General features: G+C 46.8%; 1 long non-coding RNA gene across 2 annotated transcripts in view; it reads right to left on the reverse strand.

Annotated features, from left to right (window-relative positions):
• Positions 1 to 11,603: 11,603 nt before the first annotated feature.
• LOC119096014 (uncharacterized) overlaps positions 11,604 to 15,939 on the reverse strand; it is an 8,747-nt gene continuing 4,411 nt past the window's right edge. Inside the window, exon 2 of one of the 2 annotated variants that reach the window (XR_005093971.1) lies at positions 11,604 to 15,257. This is a non-coding gene — a long non-coding RNA (uncharacterized LOC119096014). Of the gene's footprint in view, positions 15,261 to 15,939 lie in introns of both variants that reach the window. The other variant, XR_005093972.1, reaches the window with a different exon arrangement.

The following is a 15,939-nucleotide window of genomic DNA, read 5'->3' on the forward strand; positions in this document are numbered from 1 at the left end:
GCTGCGGTGTTCGTCAAGTACCGGACTCGACCCCCCCCCCCCCCCCCCCCCCCCCACTGACTGTGATTGATCTAGGGCAGGGCTTTTAATGTTTGCTATCCGTTCGGTACTTCGACAGCGAATACGGACTAGAATCCAATGACTGTTGCGCCATACGGGCCCGGACCCAGACCCACAATTTGAAGTAACTTACACTTAGGTGCTTTTTTATATTTTGGCCTCATGCCTGATTGCCTCTCCTTTTCGACCATGGGCATACCAGCACTGGCGCTGTTTTCGGTTGCGCACAGGGGTGTCGATTTGTATTTTTTGTGGGGACCTTAGCCCCCAATACTGAAGTGGGCCCCCCCCCCCCAATGTTGGGTTGTGACCCCAATAATTTTGCTTGCACTTTAAATAAATACACAGCAAATTAACTGTAACACAGCCCCCACTTTAAACTGTGCATATCTCTATTGGGTTTATACAATGCACAAACTACCATTTTGTTCAATTAAAGCATGCTAGCACCATAACTATCCCCAACCAGCTCTGGTTTGAGTATTGGCAACCATACTCTCATCGAGATCAGATTAAACACGCACACACACACACACGCACACACACACACACACACACACACACACACACACACACACACACACACACACACACACACACACACACACACACACACACACACACACACACACACACACACACACACACCAAAACATAAACCTCCTTCCATCTCAGTGTACATCCAATGGAATTCATTCCACCTCACATGGTGTCAGGGCAATGACCAGTTATGTTTTTTTTTCTTGCCAATGCATTAAATACCAATGATAAACTGCTAAAAAAAAAAACAGAAAACAGAAGATCAGCCTTTCCTGGCTCTCCTGACTACCATTAAATATTCTGCAAGCTCCACTCAGGCCCGAACATTTCAGCATTATGCCACATGCAGTCTTTATTTTGACATATGACCACAGCCCTGATGACTTCAGCTGCTGCAAGCTTCAATAAGGATTGCATCAATCAGTGCTCTGTCCTCCATTACTTTTGATATTATTCACCCCTTACCGGCCACTCATACTTCTTAATCCGATAAGTGCAAATGCGGGCAGCCATAGACATGCCTGTTATTGTTTAAGCATCTCAATAGACCGCTCAAGAGTGGAATGCTTAGTGCGCGAAACATATGAAGGACCAGCTACCACTGTTCCTTTGCTTTCAAAAACATAAAACGTCCGTAACCAAGTTCAAGATCGGTCCCAACACAACGGGTGAAGACAATAACAGAGCAGAAGAACCGTGGCTACCGCATTTCATGCCGCATGCTACGGGCAGTGGCGTCCGTCTGACACTGATGTGTCATGAATTGTCACGGTTAACTTGAAAAATGCACTGCACTTATTGTATTTGCTCTCGATATTCATGATTTTCAGGGAAGGAAAGCACTTAATTAGCCTTTCTAGTGACAAATAAATCTATAGAATGCAGAAATGTATAAACAACAGCTTTGAATCGCAATGTCCGAAAAGTGCAATAAATCATGGCACAGCCCCTGGTGTGTAAGGCATTATATTCTCTACTAACGCAGGAAAAAGGATGCCAACCATAAACCGCAAAATGAAGCGCGGGTGTTTAACTGCGCCGGGAGGCCCGGGCGGCTCGTGGTACGTGTGGATAGGAGGGCCAGTCCAACTGGATAAGCGGGTCAGTTTGGAGTTAAGCATAATTCATGAACCTAACGTTAAGTTGTAAAGGAAATACTAAGGATCATAAGTTTCATGACCTAGAATTGGGTATGTGCAGAAAAATATAGACTCTGACCCAGGTGCGTGTTCACCAACGCAAAGCGAACGAAACGCGGCGATTGGCTCCGAGTCGGATTGCTACTCGCGGCCCCGTGGCTCAAAGTCGGGGGAATTTTAGGTCAGGCGGCCATGCACGCTCTAATCCCCATGATGCTTAGTCAATGACTTTCAGGGATTTTAACTAGCAAAATATTAAAAAATAAAACATGTTATACCATCCCAAACATTAAATGGAAACCTGGGGTTCAAACCTCTTCCTACGACCCTCTGATACGACATACAGCCAGCTTATTTCGGCCGTCAGATTCCTCAAAAGCGCATCGCCCAGCAGGCTACCGTATTTATTAAAGCAATTCATGCATGACAACTTTCACATCGTCTCCACCATCCATGCCTTTTTCGCAGACGGTCACCAAGTTTCATCGTCGGTGTCATCGCTGCTCGCTGTAACAACCTAGCTTCGACAGTTTTGCTTGGCCCACCTGTCGTCTTGTTTGCACAGGCGGCACGACGCGCTCATGAAATCTCATGCATATTCTTTGAATACTGCATGATTAATATGGAGGAGAAACTCAAGTAGCATGCAATCTGCTGTCAGCAGGTCACATGCAGTCAGTCTGAGCTCAAGATGGCTTATTATCCACAGAACATATATGTATATATGTACTCGTCCGCGAGCGTTCATTAAAAAGACAGCAATGCTTTGTTGGGCGGTCGTGATTGAAAATGGTAGTCCCTTGTCCACCAGCCGCGCCCCCGCAGTAGCCTCTTACTTGCCGCTGATAATTACGCCAGCGCTTCACCGGCCGGCCGTGATAAGAACAGAGTGGCGATTCGCCGGCTGGTGGTGAAAACCGCGACAACACTGTCTGCTGGCGAGGTTGCACAGCATCGCTTGGTCCCTTCCATCCTCCCCCCCCCCCCCCCCGTCACCGCGGTCGTGATGGCATCCCATTTCCCAGTCAACTTCCCAGTTTGCACTCTGATTAGTACTCTACGGACCTCGGACGCCGGGTGCCAAGCTCAACACCTGTCTATGCATTCTGAGTGATGTGTCTGATGGTCACATTGTGCTGACCGAGCAGCTCCGCGTCACGTGGGGTTATTCCGGAATGTCTCTGTTGGGGGCAACGTCACCCTGATTACGAAAACAATGCCGCTTTGCTCACCGGTCATGACAGTGCGTGCGCGTCTGTCATGACTGCAAAGAGAGCATCATAAATAGACAGTCTTCCAGGTAGTTTGACCGTCCGCCATGACTGCAGAGACTACCGTGGTTTATTTTCGTATTGTTACAGCGACACGAGAGAGAAACATGGCATGCCCCCAGCATGCACTCGTTTTCATGTCCAATGTGCATTCTGATGTCTATAACCATACCCACCACGATTTCCGTAAAATGCATCAAATGCTGCGACCGTCCGAACCTCTGCAGAGGCACTGAACAACGCATGGAATCCTCTAGTGAAAGCCCCCAATGCTATATCAAACCAGCCTGGGTTTCTTAGCATCCCATAGCAAAGTACCGGCGCGGTTCGCATGGATGCGTTTTATGTCACAATTGGTTCCGAACATTCTCCGGAAGAGTTTCGGAGAAATTTTATAAAACAACGATGTTGGAGTACTCGTTGTGGTGTTCTTTGAGATTATGCCGGGTTTTCTATCATGTCGTGAGTCAGTAAGAACGCATACACTTCTTTGAGGCCAGGTAGCGTTATCACTGTTTTTCAGCGGCATTTGCATTTATATTTGTGTGTGCCAATTGCAAGCCTTTCAGTTGAAGCGAAGTGCTATAAATGATCTATCACGATTTCAATCTTTTGGACATGGCTCACTGTCTGGTCAAGTGTGCAGCAAGGCAATTGCTTGAAACATGATTACTAAGAACAAAACCTGGTAACAATAATAAAACTTTCTTTTCAATGTCCAGAAATGAGCTATGACCGTGCAGTGCACACCCATTTATGAAAGGTACTAGATAGCATCAGAAAGAACTCTATCAGTATATACGTATATATATATATATATATATATATATATATATATATATATATATATATATTATGTACATGCCACCTTGAGGAATACGTTACTTGTGCTGCCTTTATTAGTTGTGGAACAAATGACACACTGCACACAGACGGTCACACCAATATTGTAGCAAAGGGACGAACGTCTCGTAGTCAGTAGGATCGTCCATCTTATAGCCGCAGCATCCATATTTCTTCCTGCAATTGCAAAAGCATGTGCACTGACGTTGTACTGAGATAAACATATGTGCAGTAATACTAGTGTTGTACCATGGAACATATAATTTTTGGAGATATTGTTATTTTGTTAACCTGGTCTGTCGTCCTGCCGGCCGCCTGGGCAGGACCGAGCCGTCTTGCACAGTCAAGTACGGCCGGTTCAGGGCCTCCTACTTGTGGCTGCGGTCACTGTCCTCATGAGGTCGCTGTTGTGCCAGACCTTCAACGATGTATGATATCACTTTTGTCATTCGCTGTGAGTCGACATATATCAACGCTGAGCTTGTTTCGAATGGACGCAAATGGAACGGTCTGAAAAGCTGTAGAGATTGACAGCTATTATCGTCTGCTTTACAGCTTCCATGTACCTGTGGTTAATGACGGCTTCCTTCTGCGTGCGAAACCCGCCACCCTTGCTCTCTTCTGTATCACCAGTGCTGGAGAAATAAACGTCGGGTCAACGACCACCGGCACCGCTGGGTTCAGGTGTACGGGTGGAATACGGTCTGCGAACCTCAGTGTGCTCCTGAACGTATGGGGTTTGTTGACGCTCCAGTCGTGCTTGCCTTGTAGTGCTCGATCTTTCACGATCGAGGGCTCACAGGGTCATTACTCTCTTGCCCAGCTGGTCTTTGAGGAGTCCACAATCCTCTTCCCGTACTTAAAAAGAAGCAGAACATCGATACGCCGCTCCCAGCGACACTTAAGTTCCGCGATGTGAAAGAGTGTCATAAAGTGTGTGTGAGGTCTGTAGCAATCTTGTGTGTTACAAAATGTTCCGCATCACGAAAGTATTACGCCTTTAGTTTTTCCACCAGAGCATCCGGATTTTCAGGGATGACCTTTGTCGCCGTCCTCATCGCCTTTCACAGGAAGCAAAACAAACTCAGTGAAGTAGTCACGGAGAAGTCTGTATCCACAAAGGCTTTCCCGGAAAGAGGGCATCTACAACACTGTCGCTCCCGAAACACAAGTTCACTCTGACGGCAGTGATCACGGTTCGCACGTGGGAAAGTGGTGCCAAACTCTGCGACGGACCGCGTTTGCTGTTGGGCTCGCTGCGTCGTTTCTCCTTTGGTGCGTAATACTCTGCCGGTACTGCCGGCACGCCGGTCCGCCGGCTCGCCCTCTATATTCGACAGGTGGCGCCCCCGTCGTATTCGCGCAGAGAACCTACGGCAGGTGGCGCCCCAGACCCCTCTCCGCCTTCTTTGCACGGTCCAACGTGAACAAACGGTAGTTAAAACAATGACTTGCGGGCTTGGTTCAGTAAGCCACAACGTCGAAATCCTAAACATTCGGTTGGTCGTTTTGACGGGGAGAGACGGCGTGCGCTAATGAGCGCGCCCAACGGCAGCGTAAACAACGGATGCCTATTCTGAGTTTTCCGTGGCTCTCAGTTTTTAACGCGTTCTGCTCCGAGACAACAGCCACACCCACAACAGCCTACACGGCCCCTTTGCGCTAACTCCGTTCCGAGATCTCGGACGTGGCAGAGCACAGCCTCCCGACGCCTGGGGCGCGTGACCGGACGGCCGACCAGCGCCTGCGCTCGATTCGGAGCAGCACGGCCAACGACCGCCGCCCGTGAGAGCAGAGTCGGTCACGCCGGCTGGGTTGAGAAGCTGGTCTCCAGGTGGCAGCATGTGCGCATGGCGCGTGGTCGATGCGCCGCGGTAGCGGTGTCTGCGAGCGATAGTGATGGGTGCGAGGCGAGGGAGATTACGTAGGGCTGTGTGCACGGTTAGGACGCTTGAAATCGTACTGACGCCACAGCTGGCCATTTCGCACGCTCGTTGTCTCCATGAGCCAGTAACAGAGGCGTGGTCAGGTGGTGGCGCCGCTTGGGGCTCATGGGACTTCAACCCTGCTGAATAAAAAACAACTGCCCTCGATCCCGTCAGGATCGAGCGCAGTTTTTTTGTTGCCACGACACCATTGGTCACAATCCTGCAATCTTCTGATCAGGAAAAGTAGATTGGTTATGCATCAACTGACAGCAGTGGGCAGACATATACCGCTCTTAAGAGCAGTGACTTAATGCCGGCGTCAACGGAAAGGCCCTGTGAATACGACCAAGGCCGAGTGGATGATATACGTAAATACTAATTATAGGTCAAGGCTGAACGGACATGTACGGCACGCAGGTCAAACCTTTGTTTGGGTAAGCCAATAATGACGGCCCATTGATATCTCAGGTACCGCATCTACAAGTGTCTGTGACGTTTGCGGCCTGCTCGCAATGCCTATTAACTGTCAATGAGGCTGGGACTCGGTCCGAAAGAGATCCTGCATCCCCCCCTCTCCCCCCCCCCCCCCCACCTCCCGTCACATATCCTGAATGCGCTCTGAACGGTGCATTCAGAAATCAGTGTGCAGTCCATAGGCTCAGAGCCCCCCCCCCCCCCCGTCCAGCACACCACGTGCCTGCTACGGTGGCCGGTCCTCACGATCCCCGCACCGGCAGCGCAGCATATTAATTCTGAGATTAAACTATTCCAAGAGCCGGCCGCTTGCTGGCGCCAGCACGTGTGCCACTACAGTTTTAGCCCGAAGTAGAGCACAGCTGCTAGCCGTGTGAACTAAGTTCTAGTACGAACTATAACATGCAGCACTTTGGAAATTAGATGTGATAAAATGCATGCGTATGGTAGTTATTGAGTGCTTTGAGAAGGGATATACAAGGACACCATATTTGCGGTTAAATTACGCGTATTGTGACGAAACTAGTATTCATGGTCCGCAACATGGTGTTAAGAAACATTTCTGCGAATGCGGGGAAAGTATAATTCGGACAACTCTGGTAAATCATGTAATTAAAAGAACTTATTTTCGTCTGCACTCTCTGTGGGATTTATTCATGCTGTCTGGGCTGGTCTCCAGGGGACCATGATGAACCAAAAAATATCCGTGTTGTGTACAGCTACAATGCTTGGACTATGAGCATGCGCAGGTGCCCACTTAGGGCCATAAGTTAACCAAATCTTTCCACCACAAAAGTGTATCGGTTTCATGTTGGTGGGATTCTTGTTTCATCATGCATCTGTCCAGTGCTGCCTCTCCTTTAACCATTTCGTTACAGTCCCGAGAACTTTTGTCGTCAACGTCAACCCTATCAGTTTAAAACTGCCTCTGAGTGTCGGTCATGTGCGTTAGCGGATGACAACGCAACAAAGATCGGCATTACACTCATCACGCCAGAAACGTGACTCATTTTAATGCAGCCATAAGTTGGTTGACATTGGTGGCAACATACTAGAGCACATCACAGATTGCCCCAATCCGCGGGTTGGAATGAGCCAGTCCACTGCGCATTGGCTGTCGATTAGTCTTGAGGAAAATATGGAAGATTGCAACATGATTTACGTTTCATGCTACGTAATACAAGAGTTTATGCATCCTTCCTCGTTATCACGGAAAAATGCATGGGATCAAAGAACAACATGGGCCTGGGACCAAAAAGGGTTGTATGGGACACAAGAGTCCCACCAACATGATCACGTGATTATAATCGGGACCCATTTGCATCATATATGAGGTGAGATGGCCGTTCTAGTCATTCAGAAGGCGCACGAGGCGAACGTCGTACTGTGCCTGTGAACTGGGTGCCGCTGAAACTTGTGGTGGCGTGTATAGGTATGTTGAACCGAACCCAGAGTCTGAAAATGCTAGATGATTAGCTCATGTCTCTAGGTTATTAAAACCACGAGCGATTTTGACCAGTGCAATGTGGTGGCAATTGTAAAAATTGGTCCGAATAATTGTGATATGATAAAAATATGGTGGTTCTTGTTTGTTCTGATATTCACTTGAAATTGCCTTCTGAACAGGCGAAAAGCTGGGTTAAGTATCTTAGCGCCCACTGGTCTATAACAACTTATTGCACATTTTTCGCCCTGAAAATTAGCAACGAACTCAAAAGGAATATTCCGTGCCTGGAGATATTGAACCAAACATCAGATGTAACAAAATAAGCTCACTATACCTATTGGTATGCTTTTAAGTGAAAAGGACTGCTCTGGACAATACAGTTTCTCTAATAAGCACATTGCCCCTCAATACGCCATTGCTTAATAGCGTCATAAAACTTTTGTACGGCAGCACTCGTACTACTTCAATCTCCCAGAAGGTGGTCCACGATGGTGCTGGATGTGTGCTGAACGAAATTTCGCTATATTTTTCTTAAGCTCCCTGATCGCAGTGCATTTTCCGTAATAGTTAGGAAGAATGCATAACCTCTTGTCTCACACTGCATGAAAAGCAAATCACGTCACTATCATCCATACATTCCTCAAGATTAATCAGCATCCGACTGACGGTCTTTATATCTGGAAACCGTACTCACGAACGCCAGTCATTAATGACTCGACAATTATATTTGTGTTAGCCTTGAACAGCGCGCGGCTAGAGGCATGGCAGAGTTTTGGGTTATGTTATTGTGACATCATGGATTCCTGGTAATCTCATAATATTCTGGACAACTTTTAGTGCATGTAGCTTAGAAACTGGATAGTTTTAGAGGGTTTTAAGTCTTGCGAAGGGCACGGCTGTGAACTGCACCGAATGCCTTTAAGATGGTTATTTCAGTTTACAAATATCAAATGTGGAAGTGGATTGGCACGGGTTCATTCGATGAATTTTTGCAGGTTGGACCGGTCCGGATCACATTGACGAATCAAATTGGACAATATTTTGACATTATTTGACACACCGGATCACATTGACAAAAAAGGAAAAAGGGATTGGTGGCCGATTGGATGTGGACTAGATGGACTGGACCGGACCGAATCCTGCAAGTCAATACGTGAAGCTCCCTTCAAAATACTGCCAACCAGGAGTGCCACTTTCTGGAATCAGTTGAGAGGGGGGGGGGGGAGGGGGACTGATCTGGTATGGTTGAGCTTGCATGCCCCTAAATCTAGTTTCCCTCGGGACTTCGGTCATATTATTTTTGGTTTATCATGTCGAGAGTAAACTAAATCTTTTAATTTTGGGGCAATCAATGCATCGTTTCGATGCGCAGGAATGTTTGTAACTTTAATAAAATGTGACTTTATGTTTCAAACCGGCGCGACTTCGGAAAGTTTGGATGTGGTTAAAATGGGGGTTTATCCACAGAAAAAAAACATCTTAGTTAAACGATCCGATGCGACCAAGGAACACAGACACCGTATGTTGTTCAGTGATAGCGGTCCAACTTGCAAAACGGATTTTTTCCACCAAAAAAAAAAAACAAAAACAATACGCATCATGCGTGACCTGATACATACGAATGAAAGGCTATGGAAACTTTCGCATACATCGCCAGGACGTACCCATAACTCAACGTGGCACTGACCTTGCACGACCTTCTCCATAGACATGTTGACAACTGGAAGCAGATGGCAGATCAAGGCTGCTGATCGGGCGGGTCTCCAGAGCGGCCATCTTGAAACACAGCGTGAACCGCGCTTAAACGCGATTTAGAAGTTGATGCAAGCAAGAAAATCGCTGGCTCGCGATGTTTCGGCAGTATGTTCTTATGTTCAAAATAGTGGGCCCGTACCAACGGCTAAAATAAATTTTCTGCACTTCACGAGCCCAGAATTCCATTTTGGCTCACATGCATTGTGGGTTCAAATCAGCGTTGGGAGATCAGGCACCACCTAAAGTGTATACCGTGAGGCCTCTGCCGCCAGTCATGGAAGGGAGCACATTAAAGCGTAAACTGGAGGTTTACATACACGGCCTCGAATTACAGTGCCTGAAGTTGATTATCTCCACACACAGTAGATTTTCTCATCGATGTTTGAAAGCTACCCAGCAGCACCAGGAAGGCGCACTAAAAGAGGTGTATGATATCAATTATTTTCTCAAATTCGTTGTGTTTTGCGTATTTTGGCCCATCTAAACCATAGCATTCCTGGCCACGTGTTGCTTAGGCACAAATGTAGAATATGTGCACCCCATGCCATAGGACAGAATCTGAAATTGGTGGAGGTCACATCATTTTCTATTGAATCATGCGTTTGGTCACGCTATGTACGCTCTGTGCTGATAGGTTTGCCACGTTATATTTTCTGAGCTTTCGTCAGCATTGGCTGCAGGCGCCGGCTATGAGAGGATAAAAATCTCAAAGATGTCCGAGTCGCAGGTGTACCAGTCACTGACTCCTTATTTGTGTTATTGGAAAGAGTTCAAAGTGCATACGTGAGGTATGCTGTATACTGATGAGGGCACTTATTCTTAGATAATTATTAGTCGTTGGTTGAGGAAAATGTGCAAAATGGCGGTACATTGATATTTTCGCAGCAAAAGTTTCTTGTTCGGGGGGAGCTGTGACCAAAATACAAATAGTTAGCCAACTGCCTTCTTCTCTTCAATAACCAACGAGTAATAAGATCAAGGGAAACATTTTGTATAACACTTAGGCGCGGCTTGTGCAGAAAACGATGATCGGTACGGAGCGTGGCGTGGGTTCGACAAAGCCATAAAGCCGTGATGTCGTGTCGTTGTGACCACCATACAACGAAAATAATTACGTTTTTAGCTTTCATAGGGTGTCTGGAATGACTGTCTACATAGCAAGAAGAATGTATATGATCAGCAGCTTTCCTATGATTATATTTTAAACGCCTGAAAATGAGCGGACTTTCAGCCTCAAAGCTTCCAGCTTCCAGTCATTTACGAGTTTTATGGACTTCTCCTTTTCTGTTAACTCATTTTTAAACGCATGCGAACTCATACACACTTCAGTATCGCCACTCGCCGTCGTTCGGGAAATAACTTGCTCAAGTCCAGCGTCTTTCGAAAATGTCTTTTAAGAAGCCCTCTACACAGGAACCAATCCGAACGATGAGTACAGCGTAGCTAAGGCCTGACTCTCAATTGTAGTTAACGGGTGCTATATGTTGCAATTCTCATTGGGAGCTCTTTATTAATTTTGGCGTGTTTCACGCGTTTAAGATACAAACATTGACATGAATCTCATCAATGAGTTGTTACAAAATCAATAGTGTTTCATAACACTCTGGTCGCATTTGCCCAAAGCACACCTGCTCGCAGCTTCATAGATTCTGTCAACGATAGTAATATGGCCGTGCCAGATTCATAGCTGGCCAGTTTTCGAGCAAAGCTACTTGTGAACTCGCGCAGGAATGCCATATCAGTCAACCTCATTCTTTAAGCTCTCACGGAAGGCCGGATTTCCAACACGTTGGCCGAATGCATTGGAGCCGGCTGCCAAGTATGTCTGACTCTCTTAGGTTAGTTTTAGATTGTCCGCGGAATGACCACTGTTCATTATCACGTTTGATATCGTGTCGGGCGTCCAACAATGCGCAAGGTGTTTTGCGGGTATTGATCCCGCAGCGCTGGATGGAAGGAGTTTATTTCCAATTCAAATTTAATCCGTCCATTTTTTGTGTCGCCTCTGCATCGTTCTCGGAAGTTATAGCCGCTGACTTCTCAAACTGGCATCAGCATTTGGTCAAAAATGGCGTAATGACAGCAACGATTCTAAAAGTATGTCATTGTTAAGTAGATCCACATTGCAATAAGAACGCATGTGATCAACCGCTTTCCAATGATTTTATTTGCATCATCTGACACAAGTCAAAGCGAACAACAAGCTTCCAGCATCAAGTCATCTACGGGATTGTGGATTTTCTCCTTTCCTACTTACTCATTTTTAAATGCATACATTGTAAACATTGCTGGCATAATAACTACATCGTACATAAATATTCTAAAGTAGGCCATAACGTAGTGATTCACCGGTCGGCTACAATCCCACAAAACCATATGGTGCCGATGAAGTTGAACATATCTTTGAACCAGCAGAAGCACCGAGTGAAGAACGGTAATGCCATTAACCCCAAAACTGCCTCAAACAATATTGATGCTGAGTGCAGTCCTGACATGTGATGCCACTGAGACGATAAACATGGGGCAGCCCGCATAATCTTACATAAGCTAATATAACGCTAATTGCAACCGTTTTTGGTTTACGTCACACCGGACGCCCTGGCGAAGTGATGTAAAAATAGCAGCCAACGGAATGTTTCAACGAGAAGGGGAACGGCGTACAACAGGAAATAATAGTAATACAAAACAATCAAGTTCTTGGATTATCACCAACATGGGGCACCATCTGTGCTCCCAGCATTCGCCAGATGCTGTCATAATGTCAGATATCAGAAAACACTTGGTTTGAGCATGCTTCACTTGTAGATTGGTAGCTAGATCCTGAAAACCGATTTGTTTTCTAAACACAGCAACAGTCAACCAAAAATAAGAAGGATTCAAATATGCAAAGACAGGATATGCTCTTAAATTGGATGTTACACATTTTATGCGGTTTTGAACTGAACTAGCCATATTGTAGATCATTCGGTGCAGTTTACAGCCCTGCTCTCTTTAAGGCCTAAACCCTCTAGCTTTTGAGCTACACGCCAACAAAGGTGAGCAAAATATTTCGGGAGAGGCTCTTTCGGCGTAACCCAGGTATCCTTGACGCCATAATAACGACACGTAAATCCTGTCATTCCATTGACCATGCAGCGACCAAGGCCAACCAAAATGTAATTGTCCAGTACCCCATATCTAGCGTTTGCAAGTACAATTTTCAGATTCGGCTTTCAGTTGACTCTAAAACAATATAACGCAAGATGCGATGACGTACCCAAACAGCGGCGCCTGAAGAGCACATTTACCAAGCACAAAAGTTGTGATGCCTGTAGCATTCTTTTCACGTAAAAGCATTGGAATCAGCCGGGCCAAACAGTACCTTGGCCCATCTCCTTTTCTGGTATCATCTTTCAATATACAACCTATAACACGCCGGTGCTTTAAAATCCTGCCATCCGTACTTCAAAGACGTCTTACTGACGCCTCTGCAACGCAGCTAACTTTTTTGTTGCAATGACGGACTTAGTTCAACGAAGTTGTATCGGACACTGTGTATTCAACATCATGTGCCTAGCACACGGTCTATTGATGTTGTGAATGCCCTCTCCTTTTGCCTACCTAGTTTCCTCGAACTGAGTGGCCGCTGTCGTCTACGTTTTTTATTGTTCGCCGAGGAACTTAGCGTTCTGCTTATTTACATAGCCCCACAGCTGCCATCAGTCTAAGTTCATTCCGGTCAGGGGGCAAATAATAGCAAGCGCCTAAAGCGACTGGAACCCACCCCTCCACTAGCGGATGAGTCGGAAGGCAGCGGCTCTGAATGCTACACTGATCTGAATTGATGCGGACATTATGATAATCGTTTCCCTGAACCTTGTCAGCTTTCAATGTTTTCTAAACGCATACTTCAAACAAATATTTCACATTTGAAGATATTAAATCAAGCATGGGATATGATGAAACAAGCTCACTTATAAGTATTTGTGAATTTTGAAGTGGACAAGGCTGCTCTAGGCAGTACAATGCTCTGCTTAGTAAACATGCTCCTCAAGCCGACATGGTCTGACTACCTCATCGCGCCCTGCACAGCCTTGATTGAGAGCCATTGACGGCCGTTATCTCTGGAAATCGTGCTTATGCACACCAGATATGTGATTGCGCTCGCCTCGACAATTACATCTGTATTTTTATTGGCATTGATCGCCGCATGGCTCAAGGAATAGCAGGATTTGAATGACGTTTTTATGAAGTCATGAAGGCCACGGAGATTTTGAAATGCTCTCCCCGATATACTTGCCCCCATTTTCGCGGGCGTATAGCTAAGAGGGGCTTAGGTCTCAAAGGGCATAATTGTAAACAGCACCGAAAGCTCTTCAAGATGACTATTTCAGTTCAATACCCCATGTAATTGGGGAACCCTTCCTATAATCATAAAGCCACAAACATAAAATTCAGAAGTCACTGTTGAGTTCTGAGCTATTAGCATAACATTGACAAAGGACAGGACATGACAATCTGGCAACAAAATTTGTTTATCCGACAAAGAACCAAGCATTTGAGCGTCAACCGACGGAAAGAGAATCGGTCTGACACGATTTTTCGGTTCGCCATTCTTTTATTGAATGGTATCACTGTTCTGAAAAACTATCTTATTATTGATAGAGGCTGCATGTAGCTGTTACTGATCTTCAGTTAATCGGGTGTATGACATCATTGGGCAATATGCTGTTGGTTTTTCAAGCTGCCAGAAAATGAAGTCATTCGATTACACAGTATAACGATTCGTTCCACAACCATACAAAGTGTAAGACTCCACGCGTTGCTCATCGCTCTTGCTGGCGATGCAGCATGTTCTACATAACGCCACTCACCATGATAGACTTCATAAAAAATGTGCTGGACACGTCTCCTACCGCAGCGACGGTTCTGAGAACATGGAAGCATATACATGTTTATGATCGTTCATTCATGCCTTCTTGACATGGACAATTGTTCCTTCGAGTTTAATTTATGAATCAATACATTTATTTAACACTCCCAAGAGGGTTTCAATATCAAAGTGCTTACCAAATCGATGACGTAGGACTTCCCAATAGTAAAAACATGATTAAAAATCGCTCGCAACGCATCTCAGTTCAGGTAATGGCTGTCAGAAATCAGATGCTGAAGTTTCAGAGCAGTTGGCATGTCAAGAAGCGGCGTGCAGAACCCTCCGCCGGCGGCACCTGACGAGCCACCGCTGACGGTGAGGCCTCTGTGGCGAGCCTATCATCCCCATCACCATTGGGGTAAGGAGTCGAACGCGACGCGAGGGTATCCGGGGCCTCGGAGACAGCAGCCGCGTCCAAAGCCTCGGCGTGTACAGCTGTCGGCGCCAAGGCCACGATGGCCGCTGTGGTGCAGAGCGCGGAAGTGGCAGTGGGCGGGTGCGGGACGGCTACCGGTTCTGCTGGTGCGGTCTCCGGGTCTTCGTCTGCCAAAGCAATGCCCGTGGGGACCGAAGCCACCAAAGCGACCGTGGCGCAGAGCGCAGAGGTGGGCGGCGGTGGCGTTACGGCGCGCACATCTGGAGCCTCCACCGGCAAGACTTCTGTAGCCACACCAGTTGGAAGCATGGCCACAATAGCAGGGCATGGACACAGATTGGAGATGCCCACGTCTGGTCTGGGGGAGGTTATCAGCTCTCTAACCACCTTCTCTGTGCTTTCCAAGATTGTGGCCTTGTCCACGCCGGTGGGCGTCGGCGGTTCCGCGGTTTCCATGGTGCCAGCTGCCAACAGCAAGCAGGCAATGACAGCCACCGGGCAACCAGGAGCAGCTGCTGAAAAGAACGTCATTGTTAAAAGGACAATAGAGAATTGCTCATCAATACGCTAAACATGCTTCTACTAAACATTCGGATGATGGAGGTGATGATATCTTGCTTATGAATGTATTACGCCTCGGAGTATTTGGCTAGATTCCTCAGACTGCGTAGGTATCATTGGCTCCGCAGTGCAGTGTGCAATGTATGCATGCTCGAATCCACTCAATTGGCTCCGGCCTAATTGGTAGAGATACTCGTGGATGCACAGTATTTGAGCATAGAGCCATCGTCTTGGACGGAAAATCGCCTTAGGCGGTCTGGCATCTGTAGGGCATCCACAGAGGCTGGCGAACACCGAAGCACTTACGACATCCCTGCTGACAGACCGGCTACCATACCAAAATCAAAAGCCGCGCGTTTAGAGCGGACTTGGGTTGCTCAATGATTACAACAGCGTCCAACGATAACAACACGCAGAATCGCAAGAAACTTGCGTACGTTCAACCGGCTGTTCATAACCAGCCATGTGTTAAGCTGTCGGTTCCGCAGCCGAACATATCACCCCGAATGCGTGGGCTAGCGCGATACCTGTCATGATATACTGCGCACCGGTTCCTAAGCCCAGGGGATGCCTACCTGAGCACTTGGTCACCACGCCATCTGTCCCTGATGATCCGCCACATTATCAATTCAA

This window comes from Pollicipes pollicipes, unplaced genomic scaffold (assembly GCF_011947565.3).
Source record: "Pollicipes pollicipes isolate AB1234 unplaced genomic scaffold, Ppol_2.1 Scaffold_4219;HRSCAF=4965_pilon_pilon_pilon, whole genome shotgun sequence".
Taxonomy (NCBI): Eukaryota; Metazoa; Arthropoda; class Thecostraca; order Pollicipedomorpha; family Pollicipedidae; genus Pollicipes; species Pollicipes pollicipes.